General features: G+C 44.3%; 1 protein-coding gene across 5 annotated transcripts in view; it reads right to left on the reverse strand.

The window, feature by feature from the left end:
• The window catches only part of LOC138416656 (PAK4-inhibitor INKA2-like), a 103,384-nt gene that overhangs the window by 11,799 nt on the left and 69,418 nt on the right, over positions 1-22,167 (reverse strand). Inside the window, exons 2-3 of one of the 5 annotated variants that reach the window (XM_069546217.1) lie at positions 21,478-21,992; positions 20,231-20,676 (exon numbers count right to left, since the gene is read on the reverse strand). The exons of 1 other annotated variant lie outside the window; for it this stretch is intronic. The gene's annotated coding sequence lies outside the window, so the exon portion shown is untranslated. Of the gene's footprint in view, positions 1-20,230; positions 21,993-22,167 lie in introns of those variants that run through there. 3 more of the 5 variants (XM_069546218.1, XM_069546215.1, XR_011247796.1) reach the window with 3 other exon arrangements.

A 22,167-nucleotide genomic window follows, 5' to 3' on the forward strand; every position in this document is an offset into this window, starting at 1 on the left:
TTAATTGTTGTTGTTATTGTTTTGTTCTTTGGTTGGTTTGTTGTTCTTTTGTCAGGGGAGGTGTTAAGAAATGTTAAAGAGGGAAGAGAAGTGAGAAGCTCTAAAAAAATCCAACTCTAACAATATAAGTTATTCCAATGTAGAAGAAAGAGGATGGCATCTGAAGAAGCTCATGTAGTTACAGAGTTTGTTATTTTACAAACTCAGATTTTTTTGAGTAAAAAAAAAAAATAGAATGGCAAAGAACCATGCCCATGCATTGCACAAATTTCATTTCTTGGTTTTGATATTATATTATAGTTAAATAAGAAGTACCAGTGGGAGACACTGGAAGAGTGGTACTTGAGATCTCTTTGTATTATCTTTGCAGTTTCCTGAAATCAATCATTATTTCAAAATAAAAAGTTTTTAAAGTTACTCTTGTTCAAGAGAAAGAAATAATAATAGATACTTTGGAGGTGTGAGTTGACTACAAGGTATTGTGAGTCAGTACTGTGATGTGGGTGACAAACTAATGTTGATGCAGGTAGCATGAAAAGAAGTAAAACATTTCTGAAGAGGGACTGTGGAAATACCAGTCTCTCATGTTCAGGTCAGTCCACATCTGAAGTGGTAAGTCCAGTCCTAGGTGTCACACTGCCAGATTGACAACTGCACTGGGTGACAGCTAGACAAAAATACCCAGAATGGGGCAGCCCTGTCATATAAGAAATAGCTGAAGGAGGCTAATTTATCTACCCAAGAAAACTGCAGACCTCCGTGAGACATAACACGTATCTTCAAATACTTGACAGACTGTCATTTGGCAATCAAATTTAGATGAATCTTTGACATCCCTTAGCTGCAATAAACTCACACTTTCTCTTCACAAAATGCCAGAAATAGTTTTAAAGAACACTTAGAGAAGCCATTTTAGCCATGCTAAGATTTCTGACTTTTTAAAACAATGGAAGCAGAATAAATCTGGAACATCAAAATGGTCTCCTACCTGAGTCTTTTAACTGTTAATTTCGTTTGATTTGAAACTGTCACTAATTTAAAGGACTCTCCACTTTATTACCTCCACTTTCAAGTATTATTTCCTGCCACCGTCAAAAGAGCTTTTAAGATACAAGATCTATAACTCAGAGGTCTGTCAGCCTTTCACATGGAACCAAGAAGTTTTATATTTGCCTTGACTAGCAAAGATGGGAGTTCAGCACTTTTCCTATTTTTCCTGATCTATGGATGGAAAAGAAGATGGATTTAATACTGCAAGATTAATGTTGATACCTCTTAATATTAGCTTATACACTGCAATGAAGTTGAGATGGAAATTTAAGAAGAAAGAAATAATAAAAGGCTACAAAAAGTATGATGATAAAACCCAATGAAAAGAATCTTGCAGATGCTGATTTTCATATCCTGATTGTGATGAAGGCATTAATTACGCATTGTCACTATTCTGTGTCTGTTCAGTCTGCTGATGAATTTTTCTAATTCTGACCACCACCCCCCCCAGAAAAAATGTCAAAAGCAAAAATGTTGAACATCATCATGAACCAGAAACTAAATACAGAACATTATTCTTCTTTTCAACAAAACCAAAACCCATGTTACACCTGGAATGGGGACTGACTGTGGTTCTGGGTGGTAGCTGTCTGTAGTCTTGTGCCATTTGCATCATCATTCGGAACAGGCAACAAGCAAAATAAATATGTAGAGATATAACTTGTTAGACGAGGCAAGTGTTATAGAGAAAAATAAACTAAGACAGGAGATTAGGAGATGCTGAGATAGAGGCCTACAAATGAGAGAGTAAGATAAGCAAAGATCAGAGAGACGAGCAGTTCAGGAAGAGTCCTGGAAGTGTGCCTGGCATGTTCCAGGCAGAGTTAACAGCATGAGAAGTCACAGAGAACCTTGCAGGCTATTGTAGGAACTTTGGCTTCTACCAGTACGAAGAGGATCTGGTGAAATTTGAGAGGAAGTGTGACCCGATCTAAACTACAGTTTAATAGGAGCACTCTTGACTGCTGCATTGAGAACAGATTGGAGGAACTGGGAAGGGAAGTCATAAGCAGAAGAGGAGCAGTCAGGAGACTATTGTCATGATCTGGATAAGAGCTAATGATGACTTGGAGCCCAGGGACAGTGGTTGAAATGGGGAGAAGTGATTGGGTTCTGGGTTCCATTTTGAAGGTCAAGTTAACAGGTTTTTCTAATAGATTTTTTGTGGGATGTGAGAGGAAGAGGAGTGTCAAGGAAGGGTGAAGTTGCCATTCACTGAGAGAGGAAGATAGGCTGTGGGAGAGAAAGTTTGGGAGATGGAGGCTGTCAGAATCTCACTGCGGGATACTTGGCTGGATATGCCTTAGGTCAGGGGTCCCCCACACCCAGGCCACAAACCTGTGGCATGTTAGGAACAGACCACACAGCTGGAGGTGAGTGGCAGGCAAGTGAGATAAGTTTCATCTGTATTTACAGCTGCTCCCCATCACTCGTGTTACTGCCTGAGCTCTGCCTCCTGTCAGATTAGGGGTGGCATTAGATTCTCATAGGAGCACTTGAATTACCCCATAGATCATCCTCCAACCTCCATGGAAAAACTGTCTTCCAGGAAGCTGATCGCCGGTACCAAAAAGGTTGGGGACCTCTGCCTTAGATATCCAATTGGAGGTGACAAGCAGGCAGTCGGATATATGAGGCTGGAAAGCATGTCGGTGCCAGATATATAAATTGGGAATGGGTCAATATTTAGATGGTAAGTAATCTGCCTGTGATGTTGGAGACCTGGGTTCAATCCCTGGGTTGGGAAGATCCTCTGGAGAAGGGAATGGCTACCCACTCCAGTATTCTTGACTGGAGAATCCCATGGACAGAGGAGCCTGGCGGGCTACAGTCCATGGGGTCGCGAAGAGGCAAACATGACTGAGTGACTTTCACTTTCTACAAAGACCATAGTCACTAGACTGGATGAAGACTCTAAGGGCGAGTGTGGAGGGAAGAGAGACGTGGCCCACTGCCTGAGCAGGGTTTGGCATCAGAGAACTAGAAGGAACAGGAGGAAAGGAGGAAAGAAGCCTGGAGGCTGTGGGTCTTTCATTCCCCCTTGCTTCTCTCCCTCTAACTCTCATTCTCCATCTTCACTTTCCACCTCTCTCAGCCTCACCTCCTTTAGCCTCACTCTTAGATACTAACAAAGATGTTTTCTATCAGAGTGCACAAGCCAAAACAGATATTTACCAGCTAAACCCTATCCTTTTAATTGGGTGATTCCTTTTTAAAGGCTCTTAGGTGCATTAGTTATACTATGTGGATCAGCCAGAACAAGTTACTTCTCTCTGTGTGTTCCACCGACCTGCCTGCCAAGTAGTATTGAAGATGTTCTCATTAGTGTTGCCGTTGTTATTGTTCAGGAAGACTTCAGCCCTCAGTGCACCCCTCCTCCTGCCTTCTCCCACTCCACCCCCTGATCCAGAGGCCAACAAATGCTCCATCATTTCACTTTGGTCCAGCTGCCAGGCTGGGGAACAGATGTTGTATTGTTAACACCAAGAAGAGAACAAACAGCCCCGCTCCTCTGTGTTCTCCCACCACCCCCTCCATCCCCATTTTAGTTCCCTGGTGAAAATGGGCAAACAGTGTTGGGGGGAGGTGAGGATGGGGCTCCAAGTGAGTAATGCCATCCTCCCCAGCCAAGGCTGAGCCCCAGCCGGAGGCGCACGGAGTGTCCTGCCCGGCCCTGTTTACAGCAGACACGAGTTCAATCAGCTGAGAGGCTGGCTCGTGGCTGGTGACGTGAAGATACTCACACTGAGCGGGGCATTGAGAGAAAGCAGACAATGACCCTCTTCTACGTGTAGCCCCAGTAACCCATCTACCTGCATTTGATGAGCAAAAGCTGTGCCCAAAAGACAATCCCAAGGAAATGATTTCCTAGCTGAGGTCTATCTCTGTGTCTGCTCATTTCTCCTTTAGAAACTTTTAAGAGGTGGAGGGACCTGGACCATTTCTTTTCTGGAGACTAGAGGTTTAAAGTCTTCTGATTTTTTTTTTCATTCTTTTGCAGACCATTTCCTCAGGTTCAGGGACATGGTGGGGAGCAGGGGCGGAATAAACATGGACTATTGAGGGCCAAGGCTAGAGATGAAGCAGGGCATGGAATTGAGGAGGCCAAGTGCAGGGCAAAAAGGTGTGCAGGGCCATGACGACCAGGCTAAGTAGTTGGAACTTCCTTGAAGTTACTAAATGGCAATGAACAGATTTTTGACAAGAGAGTGATGTACAGGAAGCAGATATTTCCTCTCTGAAGGATGGATGGGAAGGAAGAGCCAGTTAAGAGGCTGCTCTAAGAATCTGGATAGCAGACAGCAAAGACCCCAAGATTCCATTAGCGTTGGCTCAGCTGTTGTCAATGAGGTGAAATCAACAGGGCTTAGGAACCAATTGGGTGTAAAGAAGGGATGGCTGAGGAGAGGGGATGGCTGAGGATGACTGTGGTTATAGTGAGAATGTACTGGTTCTCACCCCTGAAAAGGTTATGCTCATCCAGCCTCCTGTATACATCATTCAAAATAAAGTAGGTGGAAGGAAGTGGGATGGAGAAGGAAATGACTACCCACTCCAGTATTCTTGCCTGGGAAATCCCATCACAGAGCTTGGCGGGCTATAGTCCATAGGGTCACAAAGAGTTGAACACAACTTAGCGACTAAACAACAACAAGGAAGAGGGGAAGGAGAGTTGGGATAAATTGGGAGATTGGGATTGACATATATATACTATTGATATTGTGTATAAAGTAGTTGGGCTTCCCAGGTGGCTCAGTGGTAAAGAATCCACCTGCCAATGCAGGAGATGTGGGTTTGATCCCTAAGTCAGGAAAATCCCCCAGAGAAGGAAATGGCAACCCACTCCAGTATTCTGGCCTGAGAAATCTCATGAATGGAGGAGATTGGCAGGCTGTGGTCCATGGGAGTCGGACATGACTTAACAACTAAACAACAGCTGCTGCTGCTGCTGCTGCTGCTGCTGCTGCTGCTGCTGCTGCTGCTGCTGCTGCTGCTAAGTTGCTTCAGTTGTGTCCAACTCTGTGCGACCCCATAGATGGCAGCCCACCAACATAAAATAAATAACTAATGAGAACTGATATAGCTCAGGGAACCCTATTCAGTGCTCTGTGGTAACCTAAATGGAAAGGAATTTCAAAAAAGAAGGGAATATATGTATACATATAGCTGATTCACTTTGTTGTACAGCAGAAACTAAGACAGCATTGTAAAGCAACACAACATTGAAAGCAACTGTTCTGTTGTTATCTAGTGACTGCTGCTGCTGCTAAGTCATTTCAGTCATGTCTGACTCTGTGCGACCCCAGAGATGGCAGCCTACCAGGCTCTTCTGTCCCTGGGATTCTCCAGGCAAGAACACTGGAGTGGGTTGCCATTTCCTTCTCCAGTGCATGAGAGTGAAAAGTGAAAGTGAAGTCGCCCAGTCGTGTCTGACTTTTCGCGATCCCATGAACTGCAGCCCACCAGGCTCCTCCATCCATGGGATTTTCCAGGCAAGAGTACTGGAGTGGGTTGCTATTCCCTTCTCCAGGGGAGCTTCCTGACCCAGGGATAGAACCCACATCTGTCTCCTGCTTTGGAGAATCCTCAGTGGATTCTTTACCACTGAGCCACCAGAAAAGCAACTATACTTCAATAAAAATTAATTAATGTTTTTAAAGTAAGTGTAAGGAATTTCAAGAAGTTTGTTTTATTCTAGAATGGCTTACTTGACACTTTTTTAAAAGCACTGAACACTTTCCAGATAATTCTTTGGCACCCTGTTTTCTTGGTATTTCAAGCACGTACCTTTTCATGCTTGTTGGACAAGCCAACACGGGAGAGAGTTGCAAAATTCATGTTTGGGCCACTAGGTAGATGGCACGCCTCTCACAAAGAACAGTGAAGCTGGAAAAGAAGAAGCAGGGGCAGAGTGGGGCTGATGAGCTCAGCCTTGGACTTGTGAGTATGAAGTATCAATGGAGACAGACACTGCCAGAAGGCAGCTGATTAGATGAGTCTGGAGGGGAGATGGTAGAACTGGGCGTCATCAGCACTCATGGGCCAGAGGTTGGGGCAGAGTCATGGGAGAGGGTAAGGTCATTCAGGGTGAATGTGTGGACGGAGAGGGAAGAAAGCTTGGAATAAAACCTGCAAGAAACTGGCATTTTAGGAATTGCGCAGGAAAAGGAGTCTGATGAGGAATATCTAGGAAGACGAAAGAAAATTCAGGAGGCAGTAGAGCCTCAAAATGCTAAGGAACAAAATAGATTCAAGAAGTAGGAAATAATCACTAGCATCAAATGCTATAGCCTGTTGCAAGTCAGATAGGAGGATGAAAGCACTGATTAGCATCACTACATGTAACATCAAAGAGCTCCCTGTTTAATTAGGTCCCATTTGTTTATTTTCATTAATCTGGGAGGTGGGTCAAAAAAGATCTTGTTATAACTTATGTCAGAGTGTTTCAGAGTGTTTTTCGTATGTTTTCCTCTCTGAATTTTATAGTGTGTGGTCTTACATTTAGGTCGTTAGTCCATTTAAAGTTCGTTTTTGTGTATAGTGTCAGATAGTATTCTAATTTCACTATTTTGTGTGTAGCTATCCAGTTATCCCAGCACCACTTATTGGAGAGACTGTCTTTTCTCCATGTATATTCTTTCTTTCTTTGTCATAAATTAGTGACCATAGATGTGTGGATTTATCTCTGGGCTTTCTACACTGTACCATTGTGTGTGATACATAGATACAATGGGATGTTTGGTTCGGTTCAGTCGTTCAGTCGTGTCCGACTCTTTGCGACCCCATGAATCGCAGCACACCAGGCCTCCCTGTCCATCACCAACTCCCGGAGTTCACTCAGACTCAGGTCCATCGAGTCGGTGATGCCATCCAGCCATCTCATCCTCTGTCGTCCCCTTCTCCTCCCGCCCCCAATCCCTCCCAGCATCAGAGTCTTTTCCAATGAGTCAACTCTTCACATGAGGTGGCCAAAGTACTGGAGTTTCAGCGTTAGCATCACTCCTTCCAAAGAAACCCCAGGGCTGATCTCCTTCAGAATGGACTGGCTGGATCTCCTTGCAGTCCAAGGGACTCTCAAGAGTCTTCTCCAACACCACAGTTCAAAAGCATCAATTCTTCGGTGCTCAGCTTTCTTCACAGTCCAACTCTCACATCCATACATGACCACAGGAAAAACCATAGCCTTGACTAGATGGACCTTAGTCAGCGAAGTAATGTCTCTGCTTTTGCATATGCTATCTAGCTTAGTCATAACTTTTCTTCCAAGGAGTAAGCGTCTTTTAATTTCATGGCTGCAGTCGTTACTCAGCCAAAAAAAGCAAATTGAAAGAAAGTGAAATTGGGTAATTTGTAGAGATGTGGATGGACCTAGAGTCTGTCATACAGAGTGAAGTAAGAAAGAGAAGAACAAATATCGTATATTAATGCATATAGGTGGAATCTAGAAAAATGGTACCGATGAACCCGTTAGCAGGACAGGAATAGCAAGGCAGACATAGCGAACAGAGGGGATGGTGGGAGATTAGGATTGACATGTACACACTACCATGTGTAAAGTACACAGCGAGTGGGAACCTGCTGTATAGCATAGGGAGCTCCGCTCGGTGCTCCGTGATGACCTAGGGGGGTGGGATAGGTGGGGGGCGTGAGGTCCAAGAGCGAAAGGATATATGTATACATAGAGTTGATTCACTTTGTTGTACAGCAGAAAGTAGCACAACATTGTAAAGCAATTATCCTCCAATAAAAATAAAAAGAGGTCACTGTTGGCCTTATTATTGAGGGTGATTCTTAAGGAGTTGTTTATGTGGAAGGATGTGTGAGAAGTGAATGAAATGATAGAAAAGAGGTAATGAGTTTACCCTATTAGTGGTAGCTATAGAAAAATGGAAGGTTGAGGTTGAAACAGAATTTTAGGAAAAGATGGCAGAGAACATATTAAAACCATATTTATACCTGCCAGACAAATACATCAAGGCCCACCAGATTCAGGGGCAGAGTGGGAAGCTTTAATACATAAATGAATTTTAGGGGAAGACTTTTCTTTTCATCACCTATAGGCTACAGAGCATCAGCTGAGGCAATGATTTTGCTTGGCTTGAATGTGGTATTTTGCAAAGTTGGACAGTCATTTGTCAGGCATTTATTATGCATGTTAGTTACTGCATGTGCTACTGTGGGGGATTCAGAAACGATGAGCTCAAGAAGCTCATCACCTTCTGGAGAGAGAAAACTTATGTCAGAGGCTATAAACCTATAGTGTGAAGCACCTGTTCTATTTGTTCTACATAGTGTTTTTGTAAAATCGAACCATCATTTTAAAAGATCACATACAAAGCTGGATATCTGGCTTCTCTGAAAAAACTAGAAGATATATGACCCTTAACCTGCATTACTGCCAGGCAGTGGTTGACTGGAGTGAAGGTGTGACTGCCCCTTACTGAGAACATCCATTCTCTAGTTCCCTCTCTTGCTTAGAACTCTTCATTAGCTGACTCATGGAGAAGACTTCATTTACGTTATCTGCCTAGCCTTTGGGAGTCATTTGTGTTTGTGACTACCCCTGAGGACAACCCAAGTCATGCATGAATCACTACATGCTAGAATGCATGAGGCCAATAGCTATGTTACAGGTATTCAGGAAAGGAAGAAATAAGTAGAATTAAATAATTAAGCAAAGCTTCTCAGATTTGGTCTTGACAGGTATGTAGGATAAAAATAGATGGTTGGATGAATAAATGATTGGTTAAATGAAAGAGAGCAAAGCATTTCCCTTGGGTTCCAGGATGGACTTGATGCATGTGCATGGCGTGCCATAGCTGGAATTGAGGGGGCACATATCTGGCAGTTTTCCTTTAAAATATGAAAACTTTATTTTCAGAGCAGGAAGAAGAAATTTTAATTGAAAACAGTGGTATCTGTAATTTCTCCATTCTCATTTGACTGTCTTCTTGTAGACAGTTTCCTGGTCAACAGCAATGATCCTATAGTGATATTGCAGTGTGCTGTTCACTTGAAAGTTAAACAGAAAGATCATGTAACATTAGGATTTTATATCTATATAGTCCACTCTTGCTTGGCACAGCTGCTTCAGTCTCAGTTCCCTGGGTAGTCGTGACATCCAAATCACCTTTCTTTTAATCTTTTCCATTGTTTGTGCCCACTGCCAGAGAGGGTGCTCTTCAGGCTCAGTGAGCTGCAGTTCCAACCTTGCATCCAGTTTCAAGTTTTGGACAGCATTTGAAATGACCTCAAAAGGATAATCACTTATTAATCCCTTTGGTGATTTCTAAAGTTTAAGAATGAAAGAAAGAAAAGTCACCCTAAATAAAAGGGAAAAGCACTGAACTTATACTATGCTACTTCAGTGACCCTTGTTTCAAGGATCTGGCCTTTGCACTGAATTTTCTGCGTTCTGAATATGACCAGCTGTGTGTGAAAAAGCCCGCTTGTCACTTGATGACCATAAAACGTAGCCTACCAGTTGACAAACCTCACTCTTAAATAAGAGCAGACAATCAGATGCTTAAGGAAGTCCTCTGACATGAAAGATAAAGATAACAACAGTAATAAAGCAACTTGGAGAAGCAGAGGCAGTGCAGAAAGCAGAAAATTGCCATGAATATATAATCAGTGCCTTCAGAGAGGTGAGGGAAAGTTTATATCCATGAAACAAGATTAAGATGCAAAAACAACAACAAAAAAATCATGAAAATAAGAAAAAGTGCTTGAGAACTAAAGATACAGTAAACTCATTGGGAAATGTAAAAACAAAAAAAGAAAAAGAAAACCAACTTCTGAAAGGTAAGAGAAAAAGTGTAAAAAGTGTACAGTGATGGATAAGAAGATTTTTTTTTTAAGTTAGGGAATCAATACAGGCAGTTATTTTTTCTGAACAATTATAGTTCCAGAAAGAAAAAAAAAAGGAAAAATAATAGAGAAGAAATTATCAAAGATGTGTTATAAGAAATGGAGGAATAAACAAAAGCTTTTATGTAAAAAAGTTACAAACAAAGAAATGGGAAATAAGAATAGCAATAAACTTCTCAACATCAGCACTAGACTAAGCTAGTAGACAAAAAAAATCTTGAAGGAAAATTATTTTCAGCTATTCCCAACTAAAGGTCTTAATTAAATGTGAGCATAGAATAGACATTTTCATATGAGCATGATTTCAAAGCACTGCTTATAGAATTCCTATACATAAGAATTCTTGGTGAATGTGCCCCACCAAAAGGAGGGTGTAAACCAAGAAGGGTAAAGGGATGGGATCCAGGAAACAGAAGGTGCAACAGAAGAGAAAGATGAAGGGAATTTTTGGAATGACTACGAAGGAATTCCCTTGTGGTCAATTTTGCAGTGAGTCTGGAAACAAGCCCAAAGAGGAGCTGGAGGACAGAGACTCCTGGAGGAAGCTACAGGAAAAAATGAAGTTAGACACATGGCAGGCTTCAAGACAAATGCGGAATTATCTCCATCCTCCACTGACACCTGGTTTGACCACGTGGAAATTTATGTACAGTGAATGTTGAATGGTGTAAGGGAAATTTAGCCATAGATACAAATATAATTGAAGAAGGAGGAGAGGAAGAGGAAGTGGAGAAGGAGGAAAGAGGAAGAGGAGGAGGAGGAGGAGGAAGTAGGCTATTATGAGTTACCTGAAAAAGCAAAAGGTTGAAATCATAGTCCTTAGGCTTGGCATGCACAATCTTTCAGTGATGATAATAACCTAAACCCTGAATATTGTTTTTAATTCTCTGTTGGAAGAATTGGACACACTAGAGAAAGAAAAGAGGGTATGAGAGATCTAATACCTCATTTACAGTAAAATTTTAAAAATAAATCATTAATCAAGTGACAGCAGAATTAGCGTATTATATTAAAATTAAGAAGCACATATCATAAGAAAGGCTGAAAGACTTGAATGCAATTGCCTCTAGGGAGCCGGATGTGGGGGAGGTAGTCAGGAGGCCACTAGACTACTGGGTTGATAAGTACCTAGCATGTTTGACTTGTTTCAACTCAGGGTCTGCCTATGTTGCTTTGATTAAATTCTAAATTACTATCAGAAATAAATAGTAGCCCTAAGACAGTTTTAGAGTGACTGTGCACCTACCAAGATGAGTGCTTGGAAAGATAATGACTCACTTAGGTGCATCAGTTGTGCATCTGGTATCTTATCAAACAGTTACCAGCCTGGAGTTACAGCTTCATGTACAGTCCCCCGTGCAAACACTTGCCCAGTGTGCTTAGGCAACAGCTGCTTCTGCCAGTCCTTGTTTTGGGAAGAAGGAAAGTGGATGAGTTAGACAAAAATAGCTGTCTGTGTGGGAAGAGATATTTTTACCTTCATCTTTAAGCCTGCTCCATGTACAGCTACTATGACAGAAGACTGAATGTTGAACAGTATTGAAGCCAACAACTGGTTCTCGGCCTCGTTCTGAGATATCCAGGCAAAGGTAGAGAAAAACAGAATGAAATATGCCAAGTTGCTGAAATTTATAGTATCCTTTTCGAGTAAAAACTATCAGGTTGATAGTCAGAAAAAAACACTCTACCCGAGGTATTAGAATGCTTCACACTGAAAAGTTAAATGTTAGAAAGGAACTTAGAAATCATCCAACTCAGCTATCCCCGGAGACTCAGAGAGGCAGAGATTGTCCAAAGCTACCCAGCTTACTTGTTTGAGAACAAAATCCAGAACCCTGGATGAGACTCCATACTGCCTACCTCAGAGTTTGACTTGTAGTCTTCAGATAGATAAATAGATACAGACTGTAGAGCATGGTCGGGATCCAAATACGATTGTAATTCTAAAGCTTGTGATCTTTCTGCCACTCCAAACTGCCTCACAGAGCAACAGCAATAAAAGGGGAGTATAAAAACCCAACAAATCAGAAGCTTATCTCTCTGCCTGAACTGCCAGCTTTTAGGGTTTAAGCAGTCTATTCATTCAACAATGACTTATTGAGCACTCACTGTGCCCTGAGTGGTTTCCAGATAGAGGTGGCTAGTGGACAGGTGGATGCTGGGGTTTGAGGTAAGAGATTTCAGAGTCATCGACAAGCTAGGTGGCGATCACTGTCACTCTGAAGAATGAGATTGCCTGAGGAGAATGAGAACACTGAAGAGAGAAGATGCCCAAGACAGGATCTGATGGAACAACCAGCCTGAGGACAGAAAGAGTAAAGGAGTAAACAAGGATTGCCTGGAGCCTACACCTATCTCTGAGTGTAGGTTCTTATATGTCTTACATGCCTTAACTTGTTCCTTGTTTTCCTCCTGAGTGTTAAATTTGTGTCATAAGTATGTGTAGCCAAGGCTTGAAATGATAGAAGGAAGGAATTGGGAGGATTTAAGAGTGAACAAAGACATTCAGACTTCTCCAGGTTCGTCCTGGAGAAGTCAGTGGAAACAGTTCTGGACTTCCTATGGAGGAGTAAGCTTCAGCCCACTCTGCCCCCGTCCTCACACTGCTGCCTCTAGCATGGGCCCCGGGGAAACCTGGGGAGGACAGGTGTTTCCTGGAAGGGTCAGTGGAAGGCCATCACCCCTTGGCTAGATGGGCCTGGTCCAGATCCAAGCATGTGCTGCTCAGAGACATGTGGTATAAAGGTTGCGTAAACATGTGCTTGCTCTGTGATGAGGACAAGGACCAAGGAGACTGGACATGACCAGAAAGGTTATCATATGCTGAAAGCAAAGGGGAAAAGGCCTGGACATGCACCTTTCACCTAGTTAAGTGTATTTCTCAGAGAAATGTCATTTTAGAAAAAATAGGGATTCTAAGTAGGAAAGTGTTAAGGGGTGTTAGTTGTTAGTTTTTGATTAGGCCAAGATCCAGGAGATTTTCTGAGCGAGAAGTTCCAGATCTCCTCTCCCATGTCCTAATTACATAGGCCCTCCCTGGAGGCTCTCCCTGGCTGGGCCTTCATACCCAACGGGAATTGAGAGAGCTGGAAAACACTGCAGTGGAGAAGAAAGAGCCCAGGTTTTAGAGCTTTGCAGCCTAAGTTTTAACCCTGACTTTAATAATGGATCAGTGTGGCCTTGTGAGATTTATGTAAACTCCATGGGTCTTGGTTTTTTCATCTGAAAATGGGAATGGCACTTACCTCAAAGGATCTAGTGAGATAGTAGTTACAGAAAGACACTGAACTGAACTGAACTGAACCAGTGGGTACTCAACCAGTGCTCCTTCACCTCCTACATCCTTCTGTTCATCTCCCCTTGAAAGCTACCCTTGATTGGGCAAGATAACACCTAATAATCTTGGCTTCCCTCCAACTCCTTGCAATTTAGGCACATTTTCCAGATAGTCAACAATCTCAGGATGCTACCGTCATGTCAACAATCTATTGTATCCTGAGCACTGCAAGCATCAGTCATTGGATGTGAGCCAACATGCTTTGGTAACTTTCAGCTGTTCACTCTGTCCTTTGAGAAGGCATTGCATTTCTGTCTATCATTAGAGGTAGTGGAAGCTTGATAAGATTCCTTGTTTTCTATCATCTTTAAATTCCCAGGATGGCTCAAGTGCCTCAATTAAAGAGAATCTCTCCCATCCCCACCCCACACACACTGTAATTCACACAGCTAAGCTGCTGCTACTGGTCAGCATTGATGAGATTTCCCTCTTTTGCTGCTGTGACTCACCAGCCATGGGTACCATCTATACTGGTCTCTCTTCCTGGCATATAAGTAGTTCCTCATTTGTATTTCTTTCCCTGAAGTTCATGCCCACAAGCCCCTCTAGCAACCTGGATAAATTTAGCTCTTCTCAGGAACTTCTGCTGACTTGGTTCCATGACTGCTAAAGGTTTGACTGCTCCCCAGAAAGAGTTTGGGGCTGACTCCCCTCACTTGGAGATCTCATCTGGTTCTGCATAATTGGTCATCTGAGTCACCTCAGGGCACCCAGTTTGAGAACCAACCAGTTTGTGCTCTTAGAAGCTGAAGTCCTTCATTCCTGCTCTGACCCCTTGGAACTCCTTCCCTGTTTTTTTTTCTTGCTCTGAACAGCCTGTGGCTACTGCTCTTAGCTATCATGGTCACTCCCATTAGGGCTGAGAAAACAACTAGGCTTCTTGGCTCTCTTCTCCAGAAGCAGAAACCTCAGGTCCCATTACCAGGATCCAGCAGAGAGAAGTGTACTGAGCAGATGCTCATTTAATGCTTACTAATTTGACTTCTTCTAACTAAACACCAAAGAGGCTAAACTCAGACTTCCTTGTGAGTGAGTGAAGTTACTCAGTTGTGTCCGACTTTTTGGGACCCCATGGACTGCAGCCTACCAGGCTTATCCGTCCATGGGGTTTTCCAGGCCAGAGTACTGGAGTGGGTTGCTATTTCCTTCTCCAGGGGATTTTCCAACCCAGGGATCGAACCCAGGTCACGCACATTGCAGGCAGATTTTTTACCAGCTGAGCCGCCAGGGAAACCAAAGAATACTGGAGTGGGTAGCCTATCCCTTCTCCAGCAGATCTTCCCAACCTAGGAATTGAACCAGGGTCTCCTGCATTGCAGGCAGATTCTTTACCAACTGAACTATCAGGGAAGTCCCCAGACTCCCTTGGTCTGCCACTAAATGGAAGAGAAATGCATCCCAAGGCCATAATGTTAGTTTAGACATGCTCATTTTCAAGGGTCCAAAATAAAGCTCATGGATCATATTGAGTAGGTTTGTGTCGGATCTTAAAGGATGGGAAAGATTTGAATAGATACAGTGAAGAGGGGAGGACTTGTTAGGGGAGAAACACAGTGCAAACATAGAAAGCATAGACCAGAGGAGAGAACTGGTGCAGGGCACGCGTGTGTATGTGACTCGGCGGTGTTCACAAAGAGCTAGTGTTTGTCCAGTGAAAATACATATAAGGAAAGGAAGAAAGAAAAAGTGGGCTGAGGTTAGTCACTATTTGTTGGGCCTTGGGTGCTAGGCTCTGACCCACTCAACCAACCAGCTGCAGACCCACCCCTACCCCTTCCCCTCAACACCCCACACCGACCTCCCAATGGCATAAATGAGCTCCAGTTGGGAAGGGGAGATTTTGTCCTTGCTCCTTACAGGAACAACTAGAATGGCCTCTTTCTGGTCCCATATCCACACACACCCCAGTTTAGCTGCCCTTGTTTCATGGAAAACCAAGTTTAAGAAGTGTCTGTAGAACCAAAGTAATCTACTCCAGAGAAATTCATGAGCATGCATCATGGTAAGGGTCTCTAGTAGTGTCTGGGGCGGCAAACACTCATCTGAGGACTCTACCACTTGGTGATGGTCAGGGCTACGGAAGACTATGGCTTCAAGAGACAGTGAGATGAAGGAACAGCTGTGCCCTGCGTAGATGAGGAACCCATGCACTCCTGATTGGCCATTGTTCTGGCAAGAGAATGGGACCAGTGACCCTGCTGTCACTGTTGCCATCTTGGCTGATCCACAGATAAGTGAGTCAGTTCTATTTTAAGACTTTGTTCAACTGGTCACATGAAGAAATTGCTATTAAAAAAACAGCTATTTACCAGGAAAGTAAAGCTCCTGCAAAACAAAAGGTTAGTATACTATCCCCAGTAACTCTTTAAACCAAAGCAAACAGCAGGGCAGTTGGTGTTTGCTCTGTAGTTCTGCTTTCCGCCCTGGGGCATCCAATTCCCAAGGTTCCTGGTTGATCTCCTCCTCGGGAATAAGCTGAGACTGGGGCAGCTGGGAATCTCAAAGCACAAGGGTTTCTAGAGGGTTAAGAGAGTTAGGGACACTTGGCAGTTTTCTTGTTAAATGATTGGTTGGTTTTTACTAGGAAAGTCAGGAAGCTCAACCAGGCAAAAACGCAAAAGAACCTGGAAGGCCTGAGACCCTTTATCAGGAAAGTGTCCCCTTATATTTGAGGATTCTGTATTAATGAATGGGGAGTACATTAAATACGGTCCACGGAAACACTGCTCAAACTGGAGGACCAAACCATCAAGGCAGGAGCAAGAACATTAAGATCAACATTAAAGAGACAACAAATGTGCTGACTATGGTGCCCGTGCAGCGACTGGCATTTCCTCCAGATTGTCACCACAGTGTGACCTCAGCTTCTCCATGGGTATCCCCTTAGACTCAGCTTAAGCTGTACTGAGTCATACCAAGTTAGGACATGTGACCTGTCCTGTGAAACAGACAGTCTTGCTTAGGGCACAGTATGACACATGTATCCAACAGAAAAAATAAGATAAAAACAATATATAAGTACTAGAGAATAAGTGGCATAAAAAATTCAAAATGTGGCTGGGGACACATCAGAATGCATCTGGTGGGCAGATCAGATAGTGTGGCCTCAAGCGCACAATGAAAATACATTGTCTGTAATGGATATTGAAGTCCCTAGCCTGACCTCCAGAGCTTTACAATCTGGCCTTCACCTGCCAGTCAGCCTTACCTCCCAGAACCCCTCTTTTACCGTCCAGCCTGACTGCACCACGGGTGGTTTTTCACCCCTTAGCACAAGTCTTCCTTCCCTCTGTTTTTCCAAATACTAACCGTGTTTGAGGTCTGGCTCACATTTCTTCTCTTCCTTGACATCACTCCAGTCCCCCAGCCCCCCAGCCCTCAGTGACCTCACCCTGCCCTTTGTCCACCTGTATTTCACTCTGTGTTCACTATCTGGATGCTTGACCAGCTGTCTGGACAGCTTAGGATGACTCTGAGTTAGTTAACTCAGACCATTACCTAACCTTTGACTTTTTGGGGGCGTTGCTGCTCTGTGTCTTTGTTACTGTACATGGGCTTTCTCTGGGTGCGGTGAGTGGGGTCTACTCTCTAGGTGCAATGCACGGGCTTCTCATTGGGATGGCTTCTCTTGTTTCAGAGCATGGGCTCTAGAGCATGGGGCTTCAGTAGTTATGGCCCAAGGCTTAGTTGCCCCACCACATGTCGAATCTTCCTGGACCAGGGATTGAATCTGTGTCCCCTGTGTTGGTAGCCGCATTCTTAACCACTGGACAGCCAAGAAAGTCCCTAACTTTTGACTCTTTGTGTATCATCTCCCCTAGACGTATTATTCTCCCTTTGAGAACTTGCATCTCGGATGCCCTGCATCACCCAGCACAGGACCTAACACATAGTAGGTGGTCTATAATTTGTAAAATGAATGACATTATTGCTTTTTGATGCACAGCTTATACTTCCTAATTTATTCCACCCGAGGAAGTAAACAAAGGGGATACATTTAATGAGGGCCTATCATCTGTACCTGTTTGGCACTTTCTGAACATATTTAAACTTCCCATCAGTCTGAGAGGAAAGAGTGTCATCTTCAATTTATACATTAGGAAAATGATCAGATAATTTGTTTAGTGTTGGTCAGGATTAAAATAGTTAGAGCTGAGAGCAAACCGTGGTGTGCCTGACTTAGAATACCACACTCTTCCAGCGGTCCTGCCCTGCGTCCCCCCAAACATTCCAAGGGAAGGTTGCTGGCATTCTTGGGTGGGTCTTGGGTGCTCTGCCCATGGCTTTTCACTTCATGGCTCCACGCATTTCCCCCTCCCTTCAAGCTACCTCCCCAGAGTTGCTTTTCCTGGAACCCATTGCAGGCTTGCATATTTCCTTGTAATTCCCTTGACCTAGAAAACATCCTCCTATCTTTTCTACTTGTCCAATCTTGCTTATCCTGAAGATCCACCTGAAATGAATATTATCTCTGTAAAGTTTTCTGTAATCGTACATGACAATAAAATTAAATGCCTTTACATCTGAACCCCCACAACCCACTGCCTCTTCCACAGCTTGTAACTCACTTTATTCTGCTTTAAATTCCAGTCAGTTGTTTACCTTCCTGTGTCTTCTCCTAGGCTCTAACCTGAGGGCACAGAATGAGTCCTCTTCATCTCTGTGACTCAGGCCTTGCATGAAAGCAGCCGGGTCTCCTAAGAGTCTTTGACAGTAAAGGCGGTTGTTGGTTCTGAGTATGGATTCAGTGGCATCACCTGTAACTTCAATGATTCTGCCTGGATAATGAGCCACTGGATACCAAAAAGAGCCAAGAATAAGAAGCTCCAAGCAGGGACTTCCTTTGTGGTCCAGTGGCTAAGACTCCAAGCTCCCAGCGCAGGGAGCCAGGGTTCGATCCCTGGTCAGGGAACTCGATCCCACATGATGCAACTAAAGATCTTGTATGCCACAACCAAGACCTGGTGTGGCCAAATAAAAAAATTAAAATAGTATTTAAAAAAAAAAAAGACGTTCCAAGCAGATTTCCCAGCCTGTCCCCAACTCTCAACCTTGAGGGCCTTCACTTTGAGGCTATACAGTCTCCAGTGTTCAGTGATTCAGGGATGGTTCTCCCTCCCTTCTAAATCTGCTCTAAGGTCCACCTTGTTTTCAAGATAGTTAATGCCACAGGGAGAGGCTGTCATGGCAGTCTTCTCAGTGTTTTAAAGTGCTATGGAAAATAAATGGCTCTATGTATTCTTTTTAACGTCACCTTTAGGAATAAGGTGTAACCCTTAGGTTTGAAAAAATGAACAAATGAAAGAATGAATGGTGAACATATCAGACCCCGTTTAAATGAAGACATATGACATTTGTTTGCTCTTTCTTATAGAGTCGCAGCCCTTCCCCAAGGTTCTAGAACATACTGCACCTCAAGATAGAAATTGGGTTTCCTCCTGAAGTGCAGGTGCCATAAAGGGATACTGATTAGGGAGCCAACCCAGTGAATATGACCAGCATGGTATCTGCAGCCCAGAAATGTGTACACAACCTCTGACTCCATGTGACCCAGCCTCGGACCACCTGGGTAAACCAAACAAGAAGGTCTTTGGAAGCAATCACTCGGCAGAGGTTTAGGAACAGATCTTCTGTGGGGTACTGTTCAAAAGTTTCACAGCTTGAAACTTTTCACTACATGCTCCTAGTTTCTAGCAAAAAGTCTGCACTATGGCTGACACTTTATACATATTCATAGATGGAAACCATTCTTACTTTCTCTTCTTTTATCCTCCGACTTTCTCTTTTTCCTCCTTTCCCATCTCCTTTCTGTCCATTAGGACCTGTTGAGGCCCTAATAACTGGAGAGTATTAAGGCCTTAATCACCCCTTGTCCACCCTCCCTCCAGGCAACACATGAATATTCCTTATGACACATTAAATATTGGGTTCCCTTGTTTTTCAGATGCCCAGGCATGATAGGTGGCTTCTTGGTGATCAAGCCCTGTTGCTATTCCTTCACCTTTACTCTCGTATTTCCTCTCACTTCTTTTCAACTGCTAGTAGCGTCGAATCCTGCTGACCCTCCACACTGACCCTAGAGCAGCTGCTGACCCTCCACGCTGAGAAACTTGGCCCTCAGAACCCTTCCTCGGGAACTCTTGCCGGCTGATTGTGTCAGGTTTCTTACAGATAGGTTCACAGCTACCATTGGCCATAATTCCCACTTATACCCCCATTCTCCTACGCTATGCTCACTCCCCCCCAAATCCAAAAAATTACCGAGAACTATGTGCTAGGGGACTGAACACAGGCTGTGCGGAGAGACTTTGGGCTGTGCTGGCCACCATCTCCAGATTAAAGGCAGACCACAGAAGCAGGAAAATAAACCACAATGTGGAGAATGTCAACACTCCCAGGAAGACAGATAAAACTCCCTTGTCTGATCTGGTTTTACTTTGGCAGAGTTCATGCTGAATCACTTTTCTTGCCTGAGCCTCACAACATACACCCACATAGTGCTGAGCCCTGCCTGGTCCCAGCACACTCCAGCCCAGATGTTCTCTGGTCAAGGGGTGGAGCTTTCAAGGAATGCACAGCTGTAAACAATCCCCCTGCATTTCATGCTTACCTTCCACCCCTTCCAATCCCCACTTCCCCACCCCTTGCTTCCACCCCACTCCAGGCCCACAGATCCCATTCCGAGAGCCTGCCCCCTACAGTGAGGAATATTTCGTCCTCCTGACTTCCTGATAAACTCTCAGACAGATGTGTGTGTGTGTGTGTGTGTGTGTGTGTGTGTGTGTGTGTGTGTGTGTAGTATTGAGTGGGAATGGTAATGTCCTCAATAATAATTCAAAATGATTTCCTAGATATGAACATTGTCTAGTATTGGAAGGCAAATATGTATTCATTACATGTCAGTCATTGCTTGAGAAGAATTTTAAATGGGGAAATACTCAAAAAAGAATGCCAATAGAAAAAAAATCAGGCTTTCAAGTGGTCGATATTATTTATTATAGGTAGAGATAGAGACAGAGATACGCACTGAGCAAGGAGTAAACAGAAAAAGATCAAATGCTGGAAGTTTTCCCAGGGTTGTGAATTATGGGTGCTTTTGCTTCCTTTTTTTTCTGTAGGGTTCTGTGCTGTCCGAGTTTTTAGTTTTACCATGAACAGATATGACTCTGTAATGGTGGGTGGGATGAATACATTTTAAAATTTGTTTTTCAAATATAGATCACCTTGCCTTGACACAGCTTCATCACGAAGTCTCCCTGAAAGCTGAGTGATCTGAGTCCAAAGTCTATAGATCTTCCTACCTCACGGCTCAGCCCACCTTCCTGTTGTCCAGCACAGCATCCAGCAAAGACCCTCATCCTTATCTGAGGGCAGAGGGTGAGTGAAACCACACGAAGTGGGTAGTTCAGCACACAGGTCTGTGGGAACCGAGTTCAGAGGTAGGCCAAGAGGCCACCCAGTGCTCCACTGCTGTGCTCTAACCCCTAGCACACCTGGCTTCCCACCACCACCACCCTCCCCCCCACCCCCAACTTGCTCCAAAAAGATTCATTAGCAAAATGGAAAAGGGAGGAGATCAGATATAGGAGGGGAATGAGACAAAGGAACCAAGAAGGGGATTTCTAACAAAGAATTGAAACCACCCTATTCAGAAGCAGGCAGGTTTCTGAGGATTTCTATGGGTGGGTGGGAAGAGAAGGCCTTGAAAAAAACCAGAGGCAGGAGGAAGGTTCATGTGAACTCCAGGACACCCCACCTCCTCCTCTGGCTCCAACACCCTCCACTCACTGTCACCTCTCTTAAATCCCCTTTTGTGCTTCTCTTATCTCCCTTACCCAAGCTCTATCTCCCACCCCCAACTTAATTCCTTCCCCACCTGATCATATGAGCTGGTCTCTCCAGGGCCTGCAATTCCTGCTGTGTGGGTGATAGTCACACCCAGTGCTTGCAGAGGGAAGTAGCTTGTGAGGTCAGGGAGGAAGTGACGGGTGGGGCCGGGTGCAAAGGAGAAAAGCTGCGAGTGGACTTTACAGAAGTGTGGCAAGGGTGGCTGAGGGCGCCCAGCTCCACGCCACCCCCGCCCCATCGTGCAGTTACTGTGGCCCAGCCTTGAGCGGCCCTCCATGTTGGCTTCCCAGTGGGTGGGTGTCCAAGAAACTATGGAAGCAGAGGGCAGGAAAGAGCAGGCACTGCTGGGCGATGCCCACCTTTGCACTCACCTGGCAAGGACCACTGGAAGCAGCGGCCGTAGGTTGACATCTGTTCTTTACATCCCAGCACCAAATAGATTGCTTGACAGTGGTTTAACATGCACACCTAAGATGCGCGCATGCATATGTGTGTGTCTGTGTGTGTGTGTTGGGGAGGTTAGTTGGGGCTCATCGGAGAAGGCAATGGCACCCCACTCCAGTACTCTTGCTTGGAAAATCCCACGGACGGAGGAGCCTGGAAGGCTGCAGTCCATGGGGTCGCTGAGGGTCAGACACTACTGAGAGACTTCACTTTCACTTTTCAGTTTCATGCATTGGAGAAGGAAATGGCAACTCACTCCAGTGTTCTTGCCTGGAGAGTCCCAGGGACAGGGGAGCCTGGTGGGCTGCCATCTATGGGGTCTCACAGAGTCGGACACGACTGAAGCGACTTAGCAGCAGCAGCAGCATGGGAGGCAATGATGGGAGGGTCCCTCTGGAGAGTGAGATGACTTCTGCATTCCTCCAGACTTCTGGGGGAGGAACTGGATAACAAGTTCAGAAAAATCACTCAGTCTTGGGGGATTTAGAGCCAATCTTCCCACAGCCAGATATGCTCACATCTGTCCATCAGACCTCATTGCCCGCAGTTTTATCTTTTGGAAACCTGACTTCTTTTTTGTATATATATATTTTTAAAAAAAATCTTGTGTTCTTGAA

The sequence above is a fragment of the Ovis canadensis genome, chromosome 12, assembly GCF_042477335.2.
Source record: "Ovis canadensis isolate MfBH-ARS-UI-01 breed Bighorn chromosome 12, ARS-UI_OviCan_v2, whole genome shotgun sequence".
NCBI classification, from domain to species: Eukaryota; Metazoa; Chordata; class Mammalia; order Artiodactyla; family Bovidae; genus Ovis; species Ovis canadensis.